The following is a 13915-nucleotide window of genomic DNA, read 5'->3' as shown; positions in this document are numbered from 1 at the left end:
AAAGAGTCAGACACGACTGAGCAACTTCACTTTCACTTTTCACTTTCAGGGTCACTCAGTATCAAGAGCCAAAGACAGGACTCAAACCCAGATCTGCAGCCATGAGCCTGAACTCCTTTGCCAGCATCACAAGAGGGTACATAAATCTGTGGTTTTAACCTAAATCGATCCGGGGGTGCTGCTGGGACACAGAAGAAAGCCAGGGGAAGACACAGACATCTGCACCTGCAGCGCAGAAGAGATGTCCTCAGGGGCCTGCTGGGATTTCAGCTGCTTTCCAAAGGCAGAAGAGTCTTTAAGGTTGGAGCACGGTGACCCCTCGCCTTAGAGAGGCTCCCAGAGCTACTGGGCGGGCAGGGTCCCTGAGGCAAAATAACCTGGGTCCCCATGAACTACAGTCATGACCTCGGCAAGGTCAGCCAGCCTCTCAGAGTCTCAATTTCTTCATCAGGAAAATGGGGAAGATAATATACGCTATTCTAAGCGTCGGTGCTGTTATGAGTCTAGCACACTCCCCAGAGAGACATGTCAGGTCCCAGGGAGCACTTGGAACCTCCAGTCAGCTTGCTAATGAGATCTGCTCTCAGTGGGGACCCTCGCGGGTGGAGGAGAGCCTGGCCTCATGTGGTCCTTTCTCTCCTCCTCACCTGTAATGTAAGTGGGCTGATCAGAAGCTCTCCCAACCCTGACATTCCAGGATTCAGGGTGCCTGTTATGGACTTTAGCGTTGTCTGCACTAGCGGCATGGGAGGAGAGATGGCGGCCACAGAAGAGGGCCCTGGGGGTGGCTCTGGAGCTGGGAAGGCGTGTCTGGCACGGCCATCTCCTCCTCGCTTCCCCGGTCTCCTCCTCCACTCCCACCGGAGACTGTGCAGCCCTTGTCCCGCCTTCTCTGGATTTGTCTCAGGAATGCTGGTAACTGGAGGTTCTAAACCTGTCTCCAAAAGCATTCCCAAGCCCACACCACCCCAGCAGAAAAATTCCAGGCCAAAGCGATTTCCCAACCTGGCAGGAAGCTACCTGCCTGGGCAGAGGTGGGAGGGCAATGTGGACCCAGAGATGGGTCCACAGTCGGCAACACACGAGGGCCCCTGACCCTAATCCCTTGCCCTCTGGGCCCAACACACCTCCCCTCCTTTCCAAACCTTTCCTTGGCTCCCAGCCACTAGGAGGAGGGGCGCTTTCATTGGCTTAACCCTTCTCTCCCCAGGCTTCCAGTCCCCCTTTCTGCTCTGGGTAGTGAATAGCCCCAACCCCCATCTCTATGGTGCTGCTTCTTCTCTCAACAACTTGCAGGGTGAGTATTATTATGTTTTCTATTTCCGAGCAGGGGCAGCCCAGACTGAGGAAGTCAGATGCTTTCCTCTGGGTCACATCACTAGGAAGCTGGCTCACCAGAATTCCAGACCCAAAGACAGCAGAAGTCTGTCCTGTGGGGTAGCCTGGCCTCATCTCCTTGTGCCCCACAGGCCCCTGTGAGCCACTGCTTCAAGAGTGAGGCCAGATAAGAACCATGAGATGCACACGTGCCTCGCTGGTCAACAGCAAGGTTGGCAAGGATGAAGACCAGGTGTTATATATCTCCACCTCCCCAGGGCCACAAGCACAGACACTCACAAAGCGCCAGCTGAAGGGGCCTTCCCTTGTGATCAGAAGGGACATGGGACCAGGGGCTGCTTGGCCCTGGCAGCCTGGCCCAGGCAGCACTGGGGCCTGGCCTCCCAGCCTTCATTCTTTACAGGACCCTGTCCCACGGCCAAGAGGAAACAAAGGGCCAAGGTAAGCTCTGGGTGCAGGCTTTCTGGCTTCAGGGGGAGTGCAGGTCACAATTTCTTTTTCTAGCAGCTTCTCTGTGCAAACACAAGCCTCCCGTGGTATGTTTAAATGTCAAGGTAGGCCCTTGCCTCGGTCTCACCACGTCGGCTCCCTCCTCCCTTCCCACCAGCTCAGGAATCAAACCAGGGTCTCCTGCATTGCAGGTGGATTCTTTACCAACTGAGCTATGAGGGAAGCCCGCACCTACGCAAACCGCCAAGTAACTGGAGAAAGATGTGGAGCAGCTTAAAACTACCTGATGAGATGGGAGTGGAAGTTACTCCTGCGTCATGGGAATAGTTCTCCAAAGACTGTCTCCTGGTTTCTGACTCCCTTTTCTTCTCTGCCTTCTGTCCAATATCTGTTCCAAACTCAGATTATTTGGAGAGGGGTGGGCAGCCACCTAGGCAGGAGCGATTCAGCTTGAACGGGCAGAGACAGAAATCCGTCCTCTGTGGAACCCTAACCAAAAATACTGTTTTTTTCCCCCAGAAGACAAACAGTAGGTGTATTAATAGAAGCAGCATGTTTTGTAACTGCAGAGAATCAGGTAAATATTTCATGAGCCCTGACTGGCATTCTGCACCTCTGCTCAGCATTTATGCTCCAGTTATCCATGTCTGAAGTCAGGAATCTGTAGTGTCCAAGTGCCTGCTCTGCCATTTCTTGGCTGTGTGACCTTGAAGGAGTCACCTAACCTCTCTGAGCATCAGACTTTTATCTGTAAAATGTCAAGAACAATGATCCCCTCGAATCCTTTCTCTGAGTATTATTATTGGGATCAATGAAATGAGCATACGGTTTGTAAACTCTACAACTTATACCTGTCACATGTCACGTATTGCCACTCTGTTGTATATCCCGTCTTCTAACTAATTCTCACTTGTCACCCATTAGCACCAATTCTAATTCTCCAGTGCTGTTCTCTTGTTCACTCCCTGCCCCCTGAATATATCCCACTTGTTTTTGTTTTCTAAGCATTCATTTACATATTTATTTGGTCTTAGTTGTGGCCCAAGGGATCTTTAGTTGGAGTATGTGGGATCTAGTTCCCGGACCAGGGATTGAACCTGGGTCCCCTGCATTGGGAGCACAGAGTGAGCCGCTGGACCACCAGGGAAGTCCCTATCCCCTTTGTTTTTAAACCTCTGGGCTTTTACTGGTTGACAAGAGGTAAAACGTAGCAATGCCTCTGAAATTTATTACGGTTGAAAGCAAGTAAGACTGCCTGATTCAGAATCCCAGGTCCATGTATGAACTTCTGTGAGTTTTCAAGCAAGTTACTTCACCTTTCTCTGCCTTGGTTTTCCCATCTGAAAAATGGGACAAATAACGGTCCTTATCCCATAGGACGGCTGCGAGACAGGAATTCATTAACCCATCCAAAGAGCTTAGAACACTGCTTGGCACGTGGCGGCCTCCTGATTAGCCTTCTACCTCCTTGGCTCTTGGCTTTAATTAACACTGATCAGGAGAATGACTGCATAATACCCAGGAAATCACAGAGACCAGTGTGCAGAAGAAAGGACTGAGGGGTAGGAGAAAGAAAAATGGAGCTGGAAAGGGAAAAGAAGGGAAAGAGAAAGTAAAAGACAGCAGACTGTGTTTTGAGAAGGTGTTTAGAGCAGCTTAGATGGGGAAAAAGAGGCTGGGGAACAAAGGGAATCACAATACTGTGTGAAATGAGAGAGATTGATTTGTTAAAGTTTGGTGACTATTTATTATGTACAAAATACGGTTCTTATTAATGAAAGTTTGTAATCCAGGCAGGAAGGCCAAGCAAACACATGAATAGTGAACCTGCAGAGCAAGAGGGCTTTGCTGTGGCCTTGTAAGCCATCTCTCAAGGTAGCTCATGATCAAATGTCAGGTTGGTGAGATGGGAAATTAATAATTCAGCGGGAAGCAAGACCCCTGGGGACCAGCAGGGGTCAGCAGCACACAGAGAGAGGAATTGAGCAGAGTCCCGAGAGTGGTGAGGTCTTAGCTGCCTGCTTTCTGCACTGCGAACCTCATTCTTAGATCCACTTTTCCTTTAGATTGAAAGTGACTCTGGATCTAGGCTCTGGCATGTTTATAAATGTCTTTATTTTCCCCTCTCTTATAAATGATTTGTGGCTAGGCAGAGGCTTTTAAGTTCCAAGCACTTTTCCTGCAGAACTTCGAAGGGATCGTTCCATGGTCCTTTAGCATTCAGTGGTGCTGACTCAATTTCTGACCCTATCAAAACATGTTTCTTTATAGGCAACCCACTTTTTCTCTTTAAAAACATCTTCACGATATCAGATACTCTTCTATGCTCTGAAAACACATTGTAGTACAAGACAGACATGATATCCACTCTCATGGAACTTGTTTAGTTGCTAACTCATGTTTGACTCTTTGGCGGCTTCATGGTCTGTAGCCCACCAGGATTTCCCAGGCAAGAATACTGGAGTTGGTTTCCGTTTCCTTCTCCAGGGGCTCTTCCTGACCCAGAGATTAAACCCATGTCTTCTGAATTGCAGGTGAATTCTTAACCACTGAGCCACCAGGGAAGCCCCATGGAATTTACATTCCATATTATTATTTATTTTGATATCTGTGTTTGCATCTTGTGTCTTCAGCCAGCCTGAAAATACCTTGTAGGGCAAGACTTTGTCTTACTTATCACTCTGTTCTTGACACTTGATACACTGACTGGTATGTAGTTAATGAACAGGAAATATACGTGGATTAAAAATTGCACTATATTAAAAAAGATTGTAAGAAAGCACTTTGTAAATTTCAAATCACAATTCAAATAAGACATTTGTAGTTATTCTTTTAAATTGTTAATAATTACTTACTCTACATCAGCCACTGTTTCAGGCCTCTGTATTAATATACAGATATAATAAAATAGAGTTCCTGCCTTCAAGCCAGTATAGACCAGATATTCCCTATTTTCTCAAGTACTGCTCTTAAGAAATTAGCTTAATGGCAGCTAATTGGTTTAATGTATTTAAAATGTATAGCCTGAGGATCACTTTCAGAATAGCAGAATAAGGACCTCTGAAAATAAATGCAGTGAAAACACTGGCAAAACATCAACTTTTTAGAATTCTGTAAATTAATCAAAGGCTCGTAACAATCTGATGAGTGTTTAGTCAAGAAAAACAGTTGAATCTCAATAAGAGCAATGAACTTTGTGCTGTTTTAACTTGTCCTGTTTCTATCTACTTCCCTCAGCTCCATGATAGCCTTGAAAACTAGCAACTCGTAACCAAGATAGCTGTGAAAACCAGCAGCCTAATTAATAGTCACAACAGGGGGCAGAGTGGGTTTGGAGCTACTGAGAAGATCTTCACTTTACCTGTTTGGCAGCTCCCAGGAAAAGCCCTATTTAGTTTGTCTTTATTGATTTGACTCAGAGCTCACTGAGAAAAACCCTGTGTCTTGGGAGATTGTTTTTTTTTTGGGGGGGGGGGGTGGAGATTGTTGTTGGAACAATCAGTGGCGATTGTTTAATATCACAACTCTCTGAGGTGCCAACTGCAGTTGGGGTAAAGGAAAGAGTGTTTGAAAAACCTAAAAGAAAGATTGTGTCTGTGTGCGTGCACACTCAGCCACGTCCAACTGTTTGCGACACCATGGACTATAGCCTGCCAGACTCCTCTGTCTGTAGAATTTTCCAGGCAAGAATTTTGGAGTGGGTTGCCATTTCCTTTGGGGATATAACGTTCATAGGGGCTTTGAAAAGCTCTGACATGACCCTGGGAATCCAGAGGGCCACAGACATGTACAGAAATACATATGCTCAAAAAGACCTGAGAAGATGCTCATATTTCACCTCTGGCTGACCTACCAGGAAGTGGATGCCAAGGCAAAGTTGTAAACCTCTTGCTGGATGGAGCACTGAAGACATGCCCAACATACAGAGCAGAGCGCCCTTCAACAGAGGATATGAGGCTTATTGGTTAAAGTATCTCAAAGGAATCTCTAATCATTAGCTGAGCATTTCAACTACTAGATTAATTACCCAGCAGAAGCATCCGTGGATGCACATCACACAGAATACAGACTATACAGAATTAGTCCAGGAAAATCACTAAACAAACAAGGGCAACTGTAACAAATACAGTGACAACCAAAATAGTAACAGCAATAGATGCTAGGGAGGGAGAGAGTAGCAGACTTCTACAGTTGCTACATTGTATTAAATGTATGGTTTTCAACAAAAACATTGTGAGACTTGCAAACAAGACAACAAATGGGAACATAGACACCATACCTGCTTATTTAACTTCTATGCAGAGGACATCATGAGAAACGCTGGGCTGGAAGCACAAGCTGGAATCAAGATTACTAGGAGAAATATCAATAACCTCAAATATGCAGGTGACACCACCCTTATGGCAGAAAGTGAAGAGGAACTAAAGAGCCTCTTGGTGAAAGTAAAAGAGGAGAGTGAAAAAGTTGGCTTAAAGCTCAACATTCAGAAAACGAAGATCATGGCATCTGGTCCCATCACTTCATGGCAAATAGATGGGGAAAGAGTGGAAACAGTGTCAGACTTTATTTTTCTGGGCTACAAAATCACTGCAGATGGTGATTGCAGCCATTGTTGTAGCCACGCGTTCCAGGAAACAAACTCACTCAGAAGGACAGTGCAGATAGTGGAGTTCAGTTTATTACACCAGCGGGCCCAAGGCAGAGTCTCCTCTTAGCCAAGGACCCCGACCAGCATTTGTGAAAATCTTTTATACCCCATGTGTACGTGTCCGAACCCACCACCCCAAATTCCTTGAGACTTACATAAACCGAGGAAAATACAATCCTAATAATCCCATCATTCACATGCTATGTGCTCATGTGCTCAACCAGTCAAACAGTTAGCCAATAATCAATAAACCCGAGGTTACACTCCGATTGATACAGAAAAATTTATGGCCTGTCTGGAGGAAGGGGCGATTAGTGTATGTTTTCTCTTAGGTGATGAGTAACCTGGATACAGTCTTCAAGGTTCCCCTGTCTGGAGGGGGTCTTATCCTTCTGTTGTTGTTTTCATAGGCACTAAACACAGAGTTCAGAGTCCATTGGAAAGGTGGCCGAGCATGATCAGCATGAACAGGCCTAAGATGGAGTCCAGGACCTATGAATTCCTTCTTCACCATGAAATTAAAAGACGCTTACTTCCTGGAAGGAAAGTTATGACCAATCTAGACAGCATATTAAAAAGCAGAGACATTACTTTGTCAACAAAGTTCCGTCTAGTCAAGGCTACGGTTTTTCCAGGGGTCATGTATGGATGTGAGAGTTGGACTATAAAGAAAGTTGAGCATCGAAGAACTGATGCTTTTGAACTGCGGTGTTGGAGAAGACTCTTGAGGGTCCCTTGGACTGCAAAGAGATCCAACCAGTCATTCTAAAGGAGATCAGTCCTGAGTATTCATTGGAAGGACTGATGCTGAAGCAGAAACTCCAATACTTTGGCCACCTGATGTGAAGAGCTGACTCATTGGAAAAGACCCTGATGCTGGGAAAGATTGAGGGCAGGAAGAGAAGGGGACGAAAGAGGATGAGATGGTTGGATGGCATCACCGACTCAATGGACATGGGTTTGGGTGGACTCCGGGAGTTGGTGATGGACAGGGAGGCCTGTCGTGCTGCGGTTCATGGGGTCACAAAGAGTTGGACACGACTGAGCGACTGAACTGAACTGAGGGAAATTAGGAGAATAAAATCAACTAAAGAAATAGAAATTATGTTTTTAAAAGAAACAAATAGAAATTATGGAGCTGAACTGAAACTGAAACCATACCCAGGAAGAGACCATCAATAGAAACCATCCCTGAGGAAGCCCAGATGTTAGAGCTACCTGTCAGTTTTAAATCAGCTATTATATTATAAATGTATTCAAAGAACTAAAGAAAACCATGTCCAAAGATAAAGTATGAGAAAGATGTCTCACGAAATAAAGAATATCAACTAAACTTTTGGGTGTAAGATAGGTTACAAGGAAGTATTAAACAACAGGGGGAATGTAGCTAATATTTTTCAATAACTGTAAATGGAGTATAATCTTTTAAAGAGAGATGCTGGGAAAGTTTGAGGGCAGGAGGAGAAAGGGGTGACAGAGGATGAGATGGTTGGATGGCATCATCAACTCCACGGACATGAGCTCAATTAAGTAAATTCCAGGAGACAGTGAAGGACAGGGGAAGCTTGGTGTGCTGCAGTCCATGGAGTTATAAACAGTTGGATGCAACTGAGTGACTGAACAACAACAATTTTTTTTAATTGTATAACAAATTTTAAAAATAATAAATTAAAATTTTAATTAAAAATTCAGTATGGGAAATTCTGAAGGAGATCAGCCCTGGGATTTCTTTGGAATGAATGATGCTGAAGCAGAAACTCCAATACTTTGGCCACCTCATGCAAAGAGTTGACTCATTGGAAAAGACTCTGATGCTGGGAGGGATTGGGGGCAGGAGGAGAAGGGGACGACAGAGGATGAGATGGCTGGATGGCATCACGGACTCAATGGACGTGAGTCTGAGTGAACTCCGGGAGTTGGTGATGGACAGGGAGGCCTGGTGTGCTGCGGTTCATGGGGTCAAAAAGAGTCAGACATGACTGAGCGACTGAACTGAACTGATGGGAAATTAGGAGAATAAAATCAACTAAAGAAATAATGTTTTTAAAAGAAACAAATAGAAATTATGGAGCTAAAAAGCATAAACACTGAAATAGTTTCATAAGAGGAGCTCAACAGCAGATTGGAGCAGGCAGGAGAGATTAAGAGAACCAGTATGAGTAACTGTAGGTGAATATGAAAGACAGCATACATACTTTTTCATCTGTAACAATTTTCTTCTAATTGACTTAAAAGACAAATGCAAAAGGCAACAATTATAAAGCTATGTTTATAGACTGACTTAAAATGCATAAAGATGTCATTTGTATGACAACAATGCCACAAGGGTGGAGAGAGAGAATAGATCTACACTGAAGTAAAGTTTTTGTCTATGATTAAAATTAAGTTAGTACTAATCTGAACTAGATTGTTTTTGAGATGTTAAATATAATCCTCAGAAGAACTTCTAAAAAAAGACTTTGAAAATGTAGCAAACAAAAAAAAATCAACACGAAAATTAAAATGTTAATCGAGATAATGGCCAACAAGCATATGAGAAGATGCTCAACATCATTAGTCTTTAGGGATACACAAATCAAAACCACAATGAGATAATACTTCATACCCACTGGGGAACAAATGAACAATAACAAATGTTGGTGAGGATGTGGAGAAATTGGAATTCTCTTACATTGCTGTTGGGAAAGAAAAATGATACAGCTGCTATAGAAAGCAGTTTGGCAGTTGTTCAAAAAGCAAAACATATGTCACCAAATGACTAACCAGTTCCACTCCTAGGGATAAACCCAAGAAAAATGAAAACAGATGTCTGAACACAAAAATTTGTACATAATGTACATGGCACCATTATTCATATAGCCAAAAAGTGGAGACAACCTAATATCCATCAACTGATGAAATAATACGTGAAACGTAGCATATACAAACAATGAAGCGCTCTCGGCTTCAGAAGAAATAAAATCTCGAGACAGTTACAACATGGACGACCTTCCAGGGCATGATGCTAAGTGAAATAAGGCAGACATGAGAAGACATATATGTAATACTTATTTTATTATTCCACTTATATGGAATATAGACAATATTTATTGCATGATTCCATTTAGATGAGGTATGTGGAATAGTCATAAAATACACATCAGAAGGTGGAATAGTGGTTACCAAGGCCTGGGGGGTGGGGGGATGAACGGGCAGTTACTGTTTAATGGGTACAGAGTTTGAGTTTGGGGTGATGAAATCAAGTTCTGGAGATGGATAGCAGTGACAGCTGTACACAAAGTGAACGTGCTTAATGCTATTGAACTGTACACTTGAAAATGGTTAAAATGGTAAATCTTATGCACATTTTACCTACAGTGCAAAAGTTTTTTTTAATTACACAGAAAAAAATATTTAGGACCTATTATTTTATTATTTAATATGTCTTATATATTGCATCTATAAAGAAGGGAAAAGAGGAACAGAGTCCTTCTGATTTTCAAACACTGATGATTTCCCTTGGCAGTCTCTCTTTTTCAGGCCTGGTTTGTTTTATTCAAAGAAAACACCAGCAGATCCCTGGCACCTAATTCCTCGTGCAGAGGGGGAGAACAATAAATGTTTATAGAATGACCATCAGCCCCCCGAGTCCTACTGCAGATCGAAGTCTACAGGGGGTGGAATCAAAGGCTGTGATGGTGGAGAGCATGGATGGCAGAGCCTACGCTACCTGGGGTCTGCTACCTGGGGTCTAGGTGGAGGGGTCAGGAGAGGCTTCCAGAATGATGTCAGATCTGACGAGAGTAGAATGGAAGCAGAGGAAAAGCTTAAGCAAAGGCAGGGAGGCATGAGAAAGCTTTCAAAACTACATGTAGTGGGGCCAGCGGGAGCCAGTCAGGCCAAGAGAAGTAAGAGCTAAATCCCAACATAATAATTGTGAGGTTATTTTTTATATGCCCCCCCCCTTTCGCAGATGACCCATAGAGACTGCTATGCACACGTGCTTCAGTTCAGTTCAGTTCAAGTTGCTCAGTCGTGTCCGACTCTTTGCGACCCCATGAATCACAGCACGCCAGGCCTCCCTGTCCATCACCAACTCCCAGAGTTTATCCAAACTCATGTTCATCGAGTCAGTGATGCCATCCAGCCATCTCATCCTCTGTCCCCTTCTCCTCCTGCCCCCAATCCCTCCCAGCATCAGAGTCTTTTCCAGTGAGTCAACTCTTCTCATGAGGTGGCCAAAGTATTGGAGTTTCTGCTTCAGCATCAGTCCTTCCAATGAACACCCAGGACTAATCTCCTTTAGGATGGACTGGTTGGGTCTCCTTGCAGTTCAAGGGACTCTCAAGAGTCTTCTCCAACACCACAGTTCAAAAGCATCAATTCTTCGGCACTCAGCTTTCTTCACGGTCCAACTCTCACATCCATACATGACCACTGGAAAAACCACAGCCTTGACTAGACGGACATTTGTTGGCAAAGTAATGTCTCTGCTTTTTAATATGCTATCTAGGTTGGTCATATCTTTCCTTCCAAGGAGTAAGCATCTTTTAATTTCATGGCTGCAATCACCATCTGCAGTGATTTTGGAGCCCAGAAAAATAAAGTCTGACACTGTTTCCACTCTTTCCCCATCTATTTCCCCTGTTTCCCCATCTATTTCCCATGAAGTGATAGGACCAGATGCCATGATCTTCGTTTTCTGAATGTTGAGCTTTAAGCTAACTTTTTCACTCTCTTTCACTTTCATCAAGAGGCTCTTTAGTTCCTCTTCACTTTCTGCCATAAGGGTGGTGTCATCTGCATACCTGAGGTTATTGATATTTCTCCTGGCAATCTTGATTCCAGCTTGTGCTTCTTCCAGTCCAGCGTTTCTCATGATGTACTCTGCATATAAGTTAAATAAGCAGGGTGACAATATACAGCCTTGACATACTCCTTTTCCTGTTTGGAACCAGTCTGTTGTTCCATGTCCAGTTCTAACTGTTGCTTCCTGACCTGCATATAGGTTTCTCAAGAGGCAGGTCAGGTGGTCTAGTATTCCCATCTCTTTCAGCATTTTCCATAGTTTCTTGTGATCCACACAGTCAAAGACTTTGGCATAGTCAATAAAGCAGAAATAGATGTGTTTCTGGACCTCTCTTGTTTTTTCGATGATCCAGCGGATGTTGGCAATTTGATCTCTGGTTCCTTTGCCTTTTCTAAAACCAGCTTGAACATCAGAAAGTTCACAGTTCACGTATTGCTGAAGCCTGGCTTGTTCTTTTTTCATTTAAAACAAATTCACATGTTTTGTAAAAGTCACGGTTTTGAGCACGTTTCTTTGAAAACTGTTGATGGTTTTGTAATTATTTATTTTCTCAGATTTCTTTTGCACTGCAGTTTTTAGGATCCTTTTGGAAATAGTGTGACTACTGTATTTTGTAGCATGAGTGGTAGTAAATGGCCTTAAGTTCTTAACAACAAATGGATTTCTGTAAAGAGACCAAAATGGTGACTTATCAGTTATTCTTATGCCCCCTAAAAAGTGGCTCTGCTTCAGCAGATACTTGCCAGTTTTTAATTTATCCATGACTTCTCACCCTACCCCACCCCCATATACCTCCTAACATCAGCTGTCCTGTTTCAGCACTTCTCTGGGGTTCAGTGTGCAGTGAGCAAGTTTTGTGTCAGAAATCCCCTCTCATAACAAATAGATTTAACAAACTCAGCTTACGTAAAGCTACCTGTGTTCTCTTCATATATCTGTAAAAAGATGTCCCTAATTGATTATGTAGTGTAAGAATAGTTGAAGATAGATCAGAAAGACCAGCCGTGAATTAATTATCCTGCCTATATAGAGGAAGAGTAATCACTGAAGAAAACTGATTAGTTGTTACTAGCCAGTTTAACTTATTCAAAGCCTCTGTTATTTTATTGCATACTAAACTAGTGAATTCGCTGGAGAAGGCAATGGCACCCCACTCCAGTACTCTTGCCTGGAAAATCCCATGGGCGGAGGAGCCTGGTAGGCTGCAGTCCATGGGGTCTAAGGGTCGGACACGACTGAGGGACTTCACTTTCACTTTATCTTTTGGCAAATATGCAGTCTGATAGCAACCTGCCACCTTGTGGCGAAATTTATAAAGACACCCTCTCGGACACAGTTCTGACTAGTTTTGTTATTGTCACAGTGATGGTGATGATGATGATAAGGATGATTAGATATCATTTATTGCGCTCCTACACTGTTAGAATTTATAGATACATTCCTCCATTTAATTTTTGCACTCGTCTTTTTTTCTGCTGGGAAATGACCTACCTCCATCTCCGGCAGACATGCAAGTGTCCTCCCTGGATGGACAGACTTCAAGCAAAGCAGCTTCCAGAGAGAAGGAGAAAGCAAGCAACCAGGCTTCAGCTGGCAATTAAGCATGATCTAATACAGGGAGGTTTGAAGAAAATGATTTGCGGTTGCATTCCTCAACCACCTGCAGGCTGCACCCCACCCCTGGGTGTGGGAGGCAGGGGTGCAAGGGTGAGGATTACCAGCTTTAGTCCAATATTTGAACCCCATCACATCGCTTACCACGGCCTTGGAAAAGTAATTTCCCTCTCTGAATTTCTACTTTCCATCTTTAATTCTGTAGCCTTTCATTTTCTCATCTATAAATGTGAATAACACTGTCTATTTTCAGAGGGTGACTTTGAGGATTAATATATGAATAGAAAGAGAGAAGGGAAATGCTACTCACTCCAGTATTTTTACCTGGGAAATCCCATGGACAGAAGGAGCCTGGTGGGCTACAGTCCACAGGGTCACAAAAGAGTCAGACATGACCTAGTGACTAAACGACCACAACAACCTACTGAATACGGTTGCTGAGGAAATACAGGTAACACACGCAATGCCCAACACACAGCAGGCCCTCAATAAGGGGCCCACAAGTACTGCGTTTGTGGACGGTGCTCATGGGTGGTTTTCAGGTTTTTATTAGACTTTTGTGGGATTTCCCAAGGTTTCTACATCAATTATGTATTACTTCTGCATCTCTGGGGGAGAAACGTTATACAAATAGAAGCATAGGGAAGGTGCCCGGTGCAAAGTCACCTCTTAAGAAATAGGTACCTATTACCCCACCCCACCTCCCGGCTGGCAAGCCCTTCCCTCTGAAGCCCGGCGAGAAGGGCCCCCAGGGTCTCATCCAAAGTCACTGCTGCTGGCCAGAGAGAAGCTTGGTGGCGATAAAGAACCCACCTGCCAATGCAGGAGACGTAAGAGATTCAGGTTCAATCCCTAGGGCGGAAAGATCCCCTGAAGAAGGAAATGGCAACCCACTTCAGTATTCTTGTCTGGAGAATCCCATGGACAGAGGAGCCTGGCGGGCTACAGTCCACGGGGTCGCAAAGTGTCGGACACAACTGAAGCGACTTAGCAGCAGAGACGCTACCATCAGAGAAAGGAGTCAGGAGCAAGGGGGATGTGTGAGACATATGAACTCTGGGGAAAGAAGGGGTTCT

Source organism: Ovis canadensis, chromosome 3 (genome assembly GCF_042477335.2).
Source record: "Ovis canadensis isolate MfBH-ARS-UI-01 breed Bighorn chromosome 3, ARS-UI_OviCan_v2, whole genome shotgun sequence".
Classification (NCBI taxonomy): Eukaryota; Metazoa; Chordata; class Mammalia; order Artiodactyla; family Bovidae; genus Ovis; species Ovis canadensis.
This window is presented reverse-complemented; position numbering follows the sequence as displayed.